This window comes from Pholcus phalangioides, unplaced genomic scaffold (assembly GCF_987345545.1).
Source record: "Pholcus phalangioides strain wild (caught in Gottingen) unplaced genomic scaffold, Ppha-v1.0 ptg000007l_1, whole genome shotgun sequence".
NCBI lineage: Eukaryota > Metazoa > Arthropoda > Arachnida > Araneae > Pholcidae > Pholcus > Pholcus phalangioides.
In genome coordinates, this window is record NW_028301600.1 from 44566886 (window position 1) to 44577053 (window position 10168).

The 10168-nt window shown below is 38.2% G+C and overlaps 1 non-coding gene across 1 annotated transcript; it reads left to right on the forward strand.

Annotated features, from left to right (window-relative positions):
* Positions 1–5754: 5754 nt before the first annotated feature.
* Positions 5755–5827, forward strand: TRNAK-UUU (transfer RNA lysine (anticodon UUU)). Its single transcript has one exon. It is a non-coding gene; the product is annotated as a tRNA-Lys (tRNA).
* Positions 5828–10168: the final 4341 nt, after the last annotated feature.

Genomic DNA, 10168 nt, shown 5'->3' on the forward strand with positions numbered 1-10168 from the left:
AAATTAAAAAATAGTTCAATGTTCAACCACCAGGTGAAAAAGTGGCGCTTTTTATTGAATTTCCCATGGACTGACTATTTATCAGGTATCATGTATCAATGTATATATCAGGTATCAATGTAATACATCCTCCAGAATGAGCACTACATAGGTCGGGGGTACAGTAGTGTCAGTATACTAGCGGATACTAGTATACTGATACTACTGTACCCCCCGCTTGGTCTGAGTTGAAACTACTCAGGCCTATATAGCAACCGTTCTGGCAGAGGTATTCCATTGAAACTTGGTATATACGCTATATCGGTGGTTCCCGACCGGGGGTGCGAGGTGGAAAAAAAATTACAGCATGTTAACTGATTATTCAGGAAAATTAAAATGATGATAAAAATTGAATTCTTCAATTCCTGAAAAATATGAATCGTACCAATATTTTGACGCCTCATCTTCTGACTTCTGCTGGCAGAAATGTGTCATACGAATTTTGCGTTGTAAAAGTTTTTTTCGATTAGCGATCATACTTGTTTTCCATTTCGGTTGAGAAAAAATACCATTATTTACTTAAACTATTTCGTGGTTTGTTTACATTGGTACCTCGTGTTATTAGTATGTTGTGCTGAGATTTGAAACTGCCATGAACACACATGGCTCAGAAAAAATGTCAAAAAATTCAGTCAAGTGTCAAAGAAATATTAATTTATAGGTGTCGTGGTTGGAATCAATAAGTGAATATCTATTTTTAATGGATCTTTTTTTACAAACCTAAAAAAAATGTTAAAAAATAGTAAATTTTTAGTTTCGTTTCTGAATCAATTTTCAAAAAAATGAAGCCAAAGTTAATTAATAGCCACAGCCGAAAAGACATTAAACAATAAGTAAAAGAATTCATAGAAATTAATTATTGGATAATTAATATAATCAATTACAGAAAAAAAAGACCCTGAATTTTCTAACAGATAAAACGTATTATCCAAGGGAAGGTAAGTCGCATTGCTCTGGGGGTGTGGGAAGAAAAAAAATTTGGGAACTACTGCTCTATATGGACCATGGGAAAATGTAAAATGCAATAAAAAAAAGCTCAACTTTTTCGCCTGGTTGCCAAAAATTAGACTTTTATTTTTATTTCATGTGAATTTCTCTCCCTTGATCTTATTCTTCATCATTAAGATGTCCTAAAAATATGGCTGTATTTGAATAAGCAGTTTTTGAGAAAACTACTCAGAGTACGGGAACTTTAATTATAATCATCCTGTAAATGTAACCATTGCCGTGGTACAAATGAGGAAAATATTGCGAAATGGCATCGCAGGAAAAGTGATGCTATGGAAGCAGCTGCCAGACCTGGTCAAATTTATACTTTCAGTAATTAAAATACAGTGGAATATCTCTTAGTTGACCTTCCTTCAACCCTTTCCGGTCCGATACCCTTTAAAGTTGGAATTTCAAAAAGATAATTTGTAGGCAGTCTATTCACGCCTAGAGGAGTACGCAGGTATAATTTTGTAAAGATTTCACTTGCCGTTTTATAGTATTAGTATACAGCCAACAAAATAGCATAGAATTTTTTTTCCAAAAATCCTATTTATATCCCAAAAAATAGAAAAATCTTTGAAATTTGAATCCATTTCTTTGTGTGTGCGTAAATAGTAAGGGTTTTCAAAAAATAAACACAGGCCAAAAGTATGGATCGACTTGTGTGGCGCTGTTATCCAGTGTTGATAAAGAAGGTTCAAAGTAATCCCTAAAACTAATTTTCATTTTATTTATCGTTTATTTTCAATGTTTCAATAGGGAATTTTTAGGTGTGCCCAGACTAGGAATACCGAGTCGGAAAGGGTTGACTCAGTGGTTCTCAAACTTTTGTCACCAGCTGCTACTTTGGCCAATTCACGATTCATCTGTGGCTCCCCAGAATAGTTTAGTAGATATATTTTACCTTATTAAAGAACCGTTTTTTCTAAATACGCACGCCAATCAATATCTCCAGCTCGTCACGACGCACACTTTGAGGAAGTACTGCTTTAACCGAATCTTTCCGTAAACCGGCCTTAAAATCCTATTCCTTAGTTCAGGGGTGTTCCTCGAAGCTTTTTTCCGTAGCCCATCGACCAGTAACGATGTTTATTTGATACATTACCAGGGCTGTCTTAACAATTTGGGAAAACCAAAACGCAAATAGTTTTTTGGGGGCTCCTGATTTTCATATACGTCAGAACAGAAAAGTCATCAACCAAAAAGACATACGTAATTACAGAAATTACAAAGCTACTGAAAAACTCCTTCACAGAGAGAAAAAAATTCAGAATTCTTGAAAGTAGTAATTTCAGAATTAATGAAAGAAATAATTTCAGAATTAATGAAAGAAATAATTTCAGAATTAATGAAAGAAATAATTTCAGAATTAATGAAAGAAGAAATTTCAAAATTAATGAAAAAAATAATTCCAGCGTTATAGAAAATACTTTGTAATTGATAAAAATTTCTAATTAGTGGAAGAATAATTCTAGAATAATTTAAAGAAATACTAGTAGAATTTTTGAAACATAACTTCAGAGTTGGTGGAACAAATAATTTAAGAATCAATGAAAGAAATGTTTTCAAAATTTGCGTAGAAATTATTTCATAATTATTAAAGTTAATTGTATAATTAGTAAAAGATAATTGCATACTTGGTAAAAGATAATTGCGTAATTATTAAAAGAAATAATTTCAAGATTTATTGAAAGAAGTAATTTTTCAAGATACAGTATATTGAAGAGATAGTTTTAGAGTTTTAGAATTACAGAAATAAATAATTTTTTCAGAATTACGGAGATAAATAATTACAGAACTAACAAATAATTACAGAATAATTATATATGAAAGAATTCAAAAACTTTTACAGAATCGCTGAAAGAATAGAATTTCGGGAAAGACATAGAATTTCGAGCGGCACCAACGTCCCGCGGGTGACGAATAACGTCCTGTTGCCGCATTCTTTCTCGTCAGGCTTTGTGTCAACTTTTTCTGTAAAATGCAAACACATTTAATCTCTGTTGAAACGACACCTCGGCTATAACGTCAAAATCGCGGTCTGGGCTAATTTTCCCCATAAAAAATAATGCCAATGAATCACTAATAACAAATGCTAGAACAAATCAAAATTTGTAATTAATAAAAAAAAATGCCAGTATATAAATGAAAATCTTCAATTATTCCCGCACCTGTTTATTACTCAGGGCCCGTTAACTCTTTTAAGATGCCACCGTACATTACATGAGAGGAACTTATAAATCTGGATTCTATCTTACAATTCAGAATACAAATAAGAATATAACATAAGGTCTTATTAAAATTTTTCACGTTAGTAGTGAAAACCCATGATGAAGGAGATGTAGATCTAAAATTTAAATATTATTTGATCTGGCGCTCTGTATCACTTGTTCACAGTCACGGTCAGAATACTTCCGTACGAGCTGATGACCGATGGGCTTCGTGGGGAATTTAAATTTTGGCCCGCGATTTCTGACAAGTTTAAAACCTTTGCTGATGACGATGTTGTGAGTTGGGGGTTATTGACCTAAATTTATTTGCCTAATCTTTATATAGCATCTATACAGGGTGTCCAGTAAGTCCTAACTCGGCCTTTATCTCGTCAAACATTCGTCGTAGAGGGATGGTTTCAATTTAAAAAAATGCTCAAAATGTGTTCGAAACTCACCCTGTACCAGTTTGGAGAGTGAAAATACAGTACGTGACAAAAAATCTGAATTTTAATACATAGGCACCCTGTTCTAAAAACTCAATTAAAAATTTGTTGCCCTGTCACTTCTGAGGGCAACAAAAAATTTCACGTTTCGAAGTGCAAATTCGCTGACATATTGGAATTAAAAAAATCGAAGAAAAGTTGAGAAAGAGCAGCATAATTGAGGGAAAGAACAGTTGTCCGTTATTTTATGCTATTCTCCCCCCCCCCCTTTCCTCCGATTTTTTAATTCAAAAATATCTCAGCAAATATTGCACTTAGAAACTCGGAAAGTTTTTGGTTGGCCTCAGGGGTGGGGGAGACAGGACAACAATTTCCTAATTACGATTTTGAGGACAGGGTGCCCTCAAAAGAAGAACTCAAAATTTTTTATTTTGTGACGCACTGTATTTTGTCACACGCTCTCAAACCTGGTACGGGGTGACTTTTGAATATATTTTGAGCATTTTTTGAATTAGAACTATTCCTCTACGACTAACGGTTGATGATATAAAGGCCGAAGACACCCTGTATAATACAGTACTGTACATGTAATAAAATATTTCAGAGGTGCAGATACGAAGGAAACATTGTGGGGAGGGGGACAGGGTTAACCCGTTATATACGGGAATTCAAGGATATTCGCTGGAGAGAGGAACGTACGTTGTATTGTATATGCATGAATTATTTCAACATACATATTACATGCATTCAAGTTTATTGAAGGGGGGTAACTAAAAAATTTAGTAGTTAATTTTTCGAATTGATTTCAACATTCCATGTTCAGTTCGATTTTTCTCTAACCGTCCTCTCTGGTCCTTAAGAGAGTTAGACTGTGGTTTAGACAATATCGTACTAATTGAAATAGCTATAAGTAAACTTTCCTTATAGCTCAGTGGATGGTAAACTCGTCAAGCGAAATTTCCCTCGAAAATTTCCCTTTCGACTAAATGTCTCCCCACACATTCCGAGAATTGTGCTGCCATCTATCGGTAGAAATATGGAGGCAAGTATTTTTCACTAGAAAAAAGCATTGTTTTGCATTTATATATATTTTTTTCAATAAAAATTCTTTTTGATGAACTCGCAAAATTTCCCGCAAACGCCAAGAAATTTCCCATGTGGACCAATTTTTCCCACGAACGTGGGAAATTTTCCACGAGTTGTCATCACTGGTTGAGATGGCGGGCCACATTTGGCTCGCGGGTTATGGGTTGATCATGTACCTATGTTAATACCAATATCCCAAAATTTTGTTCCATCGCCCCTTCCTTAAAAAACATTTTTTTCATCAACCCCAAAACCAAGTTTACCCATAGGATCCTATACTAAATCCCAGGGCCACAACTAAATGCTTGGTCACCCGGGGCAAGCGCGCATTTTGACTCCCCCTTGTAATGTTCAAGGACAGGTTTCAGAATGAAATTTGAGCCCCCTCTGGTTTGACGCCCGGAGCACGTGACCTGCCTGCTCCCCCCTAGTTACGGCCATGGCCCCCACAAGGGGTGGGCTGATAAGGCTCCAGCCCCGGGGCCCGGGACAATTTCCACAATTTTTTTGCTTTTTAACGCTATAAATTCATCATAAAGGGGCCCCCGTGAAAGTCTTGTCGGGGGCCCCGCAAAAGATCCCAGCCTAGGGGCCATGGTAACGGCCCTGCTAAATCCACATGTGATACCGCCCTTCTGGACCATTCCATCTCCCCCAAGGGGCGAGATTGCCCACTTTGGAAAATAGTATTGTAACCATTAGCTCAGAAATATCCAGAACCAGAATTAGAATTTTAAGGTGATGTCTTAACGCGAGCCATCTGTCACCATACGGGCTGGGGGCCCTTGCGTCCCCCCCCCCCCCGATGAAGAGAAAGACAAGTGAGTAATGTATGTGTAAAGTGTGAGTGAATGTATGAATTGGAAAGTTTTCCTTTTTTGTCACAATCGGGAAATAGTCGATTTAATAGTTCTTGATTAAATTTGCTCAAAAATATGTGAACTCAAATTGTGGCCGTAGTAAGATATCGCGTTAGCTATTACGCCCGGATAGCTCAGTCGGTAGAGCGTTAGGCTTTTAACCTAACGGTCCAGGGTTCGAGCCCCTGTCCGGGCGGGTGCAACTTTTTTAATGCTGATAAACTAGTGTGATTTGTGTCGGAAAAACTTTTTTTTTGTGATCGACATCGACGAAAAGCCGCGAATATATCCACCAGTCGGTTTGTTTCTATTTGTTTGTTACTACAAGGATAGCAAATAAACATTAATTTAACCACCAAATGAGATGCTTGTGCTGCCATCTGTGATAGTATATTTAGACTTCGACTGTCTTCAAGAATATCTGCGATAAAATGATTTTGTATTTGAAAAAAATAATAATAACAGAACTTTTTTACTATATATAGGGCAGTGTTTCTTAAGCATTTTCCCCATGGCCCCTTTTCGACCATATTTTCTTTTTGTGCCCCCCCCCCCTTCCTCCCAACAGTATTCAGATGAAGCAAAAACCTTTCTACTTACTGCAAGGATCTTCACAGAGGCGTATTTACGGTTTGATCGCCTGTGGGCAGTGCCGTGTTGACGCATGGGCCTTAGGGCCTCAGAAAAATGAGAGACTGAATTTTTCAAGAATTTGCCAGGTAGGGCCTCAGGAAAATGACTTTGGCCCCGGGACCCATGATGCTCTTAAGGCGGCCCTGCCTGTGGGCTACCCAAATTTTGTCGCCCTTCTCTCATTCTAGTTTAATTTCCTTGACCACTCATTCCTCGAATTCGTCACCCTGCCTATAAATATGCTTGCGTCTCCAAGTCCGTCTTTTGATGACAAGGGGGGGGGGGGAGGGGGGTTTGGATGATGCTTACGTCATCAAGCACCCTTAATGAAAATATGAAATATTCTTCATGGGCATCTTACTCGGTGCGCCAAAAACGGAAAAAAACCCATTTCGATAGTTATTGGGCACCTGAACTAACATTCTACCTAATCCCCCCTACAGAGCCACTTTAATGATCTCTAAATGTTTCACGGATCCTTCAAGTGCTCTGGAAATGTTTCCGGGCCAATTAAGTGCTCTGGAACTGTGCCACGCATCACTCAAGTGATCCGTAATTATGTCACGGATTACTTAAATAATCTGGGAATGTTCCGCGGGTAACTTGAGTGATGTAGAACCGCACTGGGGACCGCTTAAGTGCTCTAAAACTGTGCCACACGTCACTCAAGGGATCTCGAAATGTGCCACGGATCGTTTAAGTGTTGTATAACTGTGTCGCGGGTTACTTAGGTGATCTTTGAATATGTGATCTATAAGTGATCTTTGAGGATTACTTCAGTGATCTGAAAATGTGCCACGGGCCACTTAAGGGATTTGTAAAAATGTACCACCAAGTTCATTTTTACAAAATTAGGGGGGGAGGCGCTAGAGCCTCCTGGTCTCTGATCCCAGCATTATGCGAGAGGAGGTAGGGCGCAGTGATGACGAAATTTTGCTGACAAGGGGGGAGGGGGGGTTCGAGTTTTGCCGACTTTTGCTGACGGGGGGTGGAGGAAGAGGGGGGTCAAAAATGGCTAAAAGTTTGCTTACGTAATACTTGAACGGCCGCTTACTCATATGCTTGCGCATTCTTTTGCTCACTAACATACTTGCGTAGTCTTTTGGTCACTCACATGCTTCCGTACACTTTTGGTCACTCATGCTTGCATACGCTTTTGGTCATTCACACGCTTGCGTACTCTTTTAATCACTCACATGCTAGCGTACACTTTTGGTCACTCCCATGCTCCCACATTTTCTAAGTCACTCTCATGTTCACGCACTCTCTAGGTCACTCTTTTGAACATTCACATACTTACACACTGTTTCAGTCACCTGCATGTTTTCACACTGTTTTGGTCTTTCACATGCTTGCAGGCTTTAAGTCACTCTTTCTGTCATTTACATGATTGCAAACACTCTAGGTCACTCTTTTGTTTACTCACATGCTTTCAAACTCTCTAGGTTCCTCACTGATCTAGTCTCTCGCTCTCGGGGCAGAAGCGCGGATCCGTGGTTATAAAATTTTTCCACCCTTCTCCCACCCTAGCCACTCATTCCTAAAATTTGCCGCCCCATCGAACTTGCCGCCCTGGGCTGTAGCCCACTAAGCCTGCCCCCTGTAAATACGCCACGAGGTCTTCAACCTTTCAGACACGGCGGGCCAAATTGAAATTTTTCGCGAAGCCCGTGGGCCACCAACTCATGTAATTTAATGACATTTTAATAGAAGAAACCAATGGGGCCCCCGAGTTAAACAGGGAGAAAAATTAATTGAAGACTTATTTATTTTGAAATTATTTCTTTTATTAATTATCAAGAGTTTGATTAGTTCTGAAATATTTTTTTTCACGAATCTGAAAAAAGGTTTTGATTTATTATTGATTAAATTAAATGATTCTGAGATTAATTTTAATCTGAAATCACTTTAAATGATACTTTAATTATTTATTTCGGTAATTCTGAAATTATTTATTTCAAAAATTCAAAAATCATTTCATTCAGTAATTTTATTCAAGAATTATTACTTTCATTTATTGGTTAAACCTTGGCTTCAGAATGCACCAAAAAGAATTTCGACGCGGAAAAATTGATAACATTATCTGAACTTCTGATAAACAAAAGCGATTTTTCTCATGTTATGTTAGTTGTCCGTTCCGTTCTTTGCGAAAACGATAACAATACTCGATTGGTAAAGTTATCCATGATTCTAATAAGCGGCACCGACTCTATATTCAATTGCAACAGGCCTCACAATAAAATTCTGTCTATCTTACTTGAGAGCAGGCCCGTTGCCAGAAACTTCGTTCGGAGGGGGACGGGAACCACTTTCATTTCGGGGGGGGGGGGAACCAGTGATAGAACAATAGATTTGGCCACCCTTTTCCCTTTTATCGGTCATTTTCTCACATTTTGGGGGGGGGGGACGAAACTCCCCAGTGCCCCTCTTCCCCCGTCCTACGGCCTTGATTGAGAGAAAAGACTTTGTTGTGAGGGTACTAATCTCTATGCTTGTCCCATTAGACAAGGCTGAAAGTTTATATTTTCGTGATCTAAACGGCACATGTTCATCATAAAAAAAATTTAACTGAGATTTATGAAAAGTGCAATATTCAAAGTATGCAAATTAGCAGTATCTTCACCAATGTAAAGAAATTTAGTATTTCATAGTCATTCAGACAAAATAAAATCCAACTTACTTTTAAGGATGAAAAACTGATTTTCGTCTTTTTTCTCCCCCTAATATTAAGGAATGGTTTACTTTTTGTGTTTAATGACAGCAGCTTGATTGTTATCATTGAGATGTGAAAGAAAAAAAAATATTTGAAAAACAAAAAATACTGAAATTAGGCCTCGTCCCATAATTTCCCCCCATTTTCCTCATATTACTTTCAGCGATGAAAATAGGCCCCGGAACCTAGGGACTGAGGCAATTTGACCCCTCCCCCCCCTTTCTCCTATATTGCTTTCAGTGATTATCATAGGCACCGGAACCTAGGAGCTGAGGCACTTTGAGCCCCCAATAATTCTGAAAATACTGTACATTATAGTGCACCTTTACTCTCTTGCGTACGCGTTTGAGTTCCGTATATACTGGAGACCAGCAACTTCCAGCCCCCCCCCCCCCCCCCGCAATGTTTCCTTCATTTCGGCACTTCTGGCGATAATAATGGTTCACACAAGGGTATTTTTTGTGGGTTTTTTTCGATAACTTATCATGTAAAAGTTATACAGTTCATCAACATAAGCAATTTATGTTTAGTCCACATTGTGTGTGTTTGTACAGGGTCGTCTTAAGAGCATCATGGGCCCCCGGGCCAAGTGATTTTTCTGAGGCCCTACCTGTGAAATTTTCGAAAATTTCAACCGGTTCTAATTTCTCTGAGGCCTCCGGGCCGTGCTCGGGTGGGCCCATAGACTATAGATATAATTCTTACTATAGATATTATTCTTACTCTGTGGGTGGGCCCATGCGTTGAGACGGCACTGTGTGTGTGTGGAGATTTTATTACGATAAATAAAAAAATGATTTGGTTTCTGTGAAAATATCGGGAGAAAATGGAAAATATTTTTTATCAAATACAGGAATATTGCTTTTAATTTCTTGTATAATGGATGAGGGTTAATCATTCCGATAAAAAAGAAAATATGGGAAGAAAAATCTACTAAAAAAATAGTTTATTAAATGGTTGATAGATGGCAGCGCATAACGATATATTGCATATTGGAAGACTGAGAGGCCATCAGGGTTACTCATGGAGGAAAGAATCTCTAATGAGGATTAACTGAAAAATTTTCGAAAACTGAAAAAGGAGGACGTTTGAACGCGCACCCCTAGTGACGTCACTTATCTCAATTTTCACAATAGATGTCACCACTATTCTGACCCCCCAAAAATCCTGCAATGATTTTTCCCAACAGTA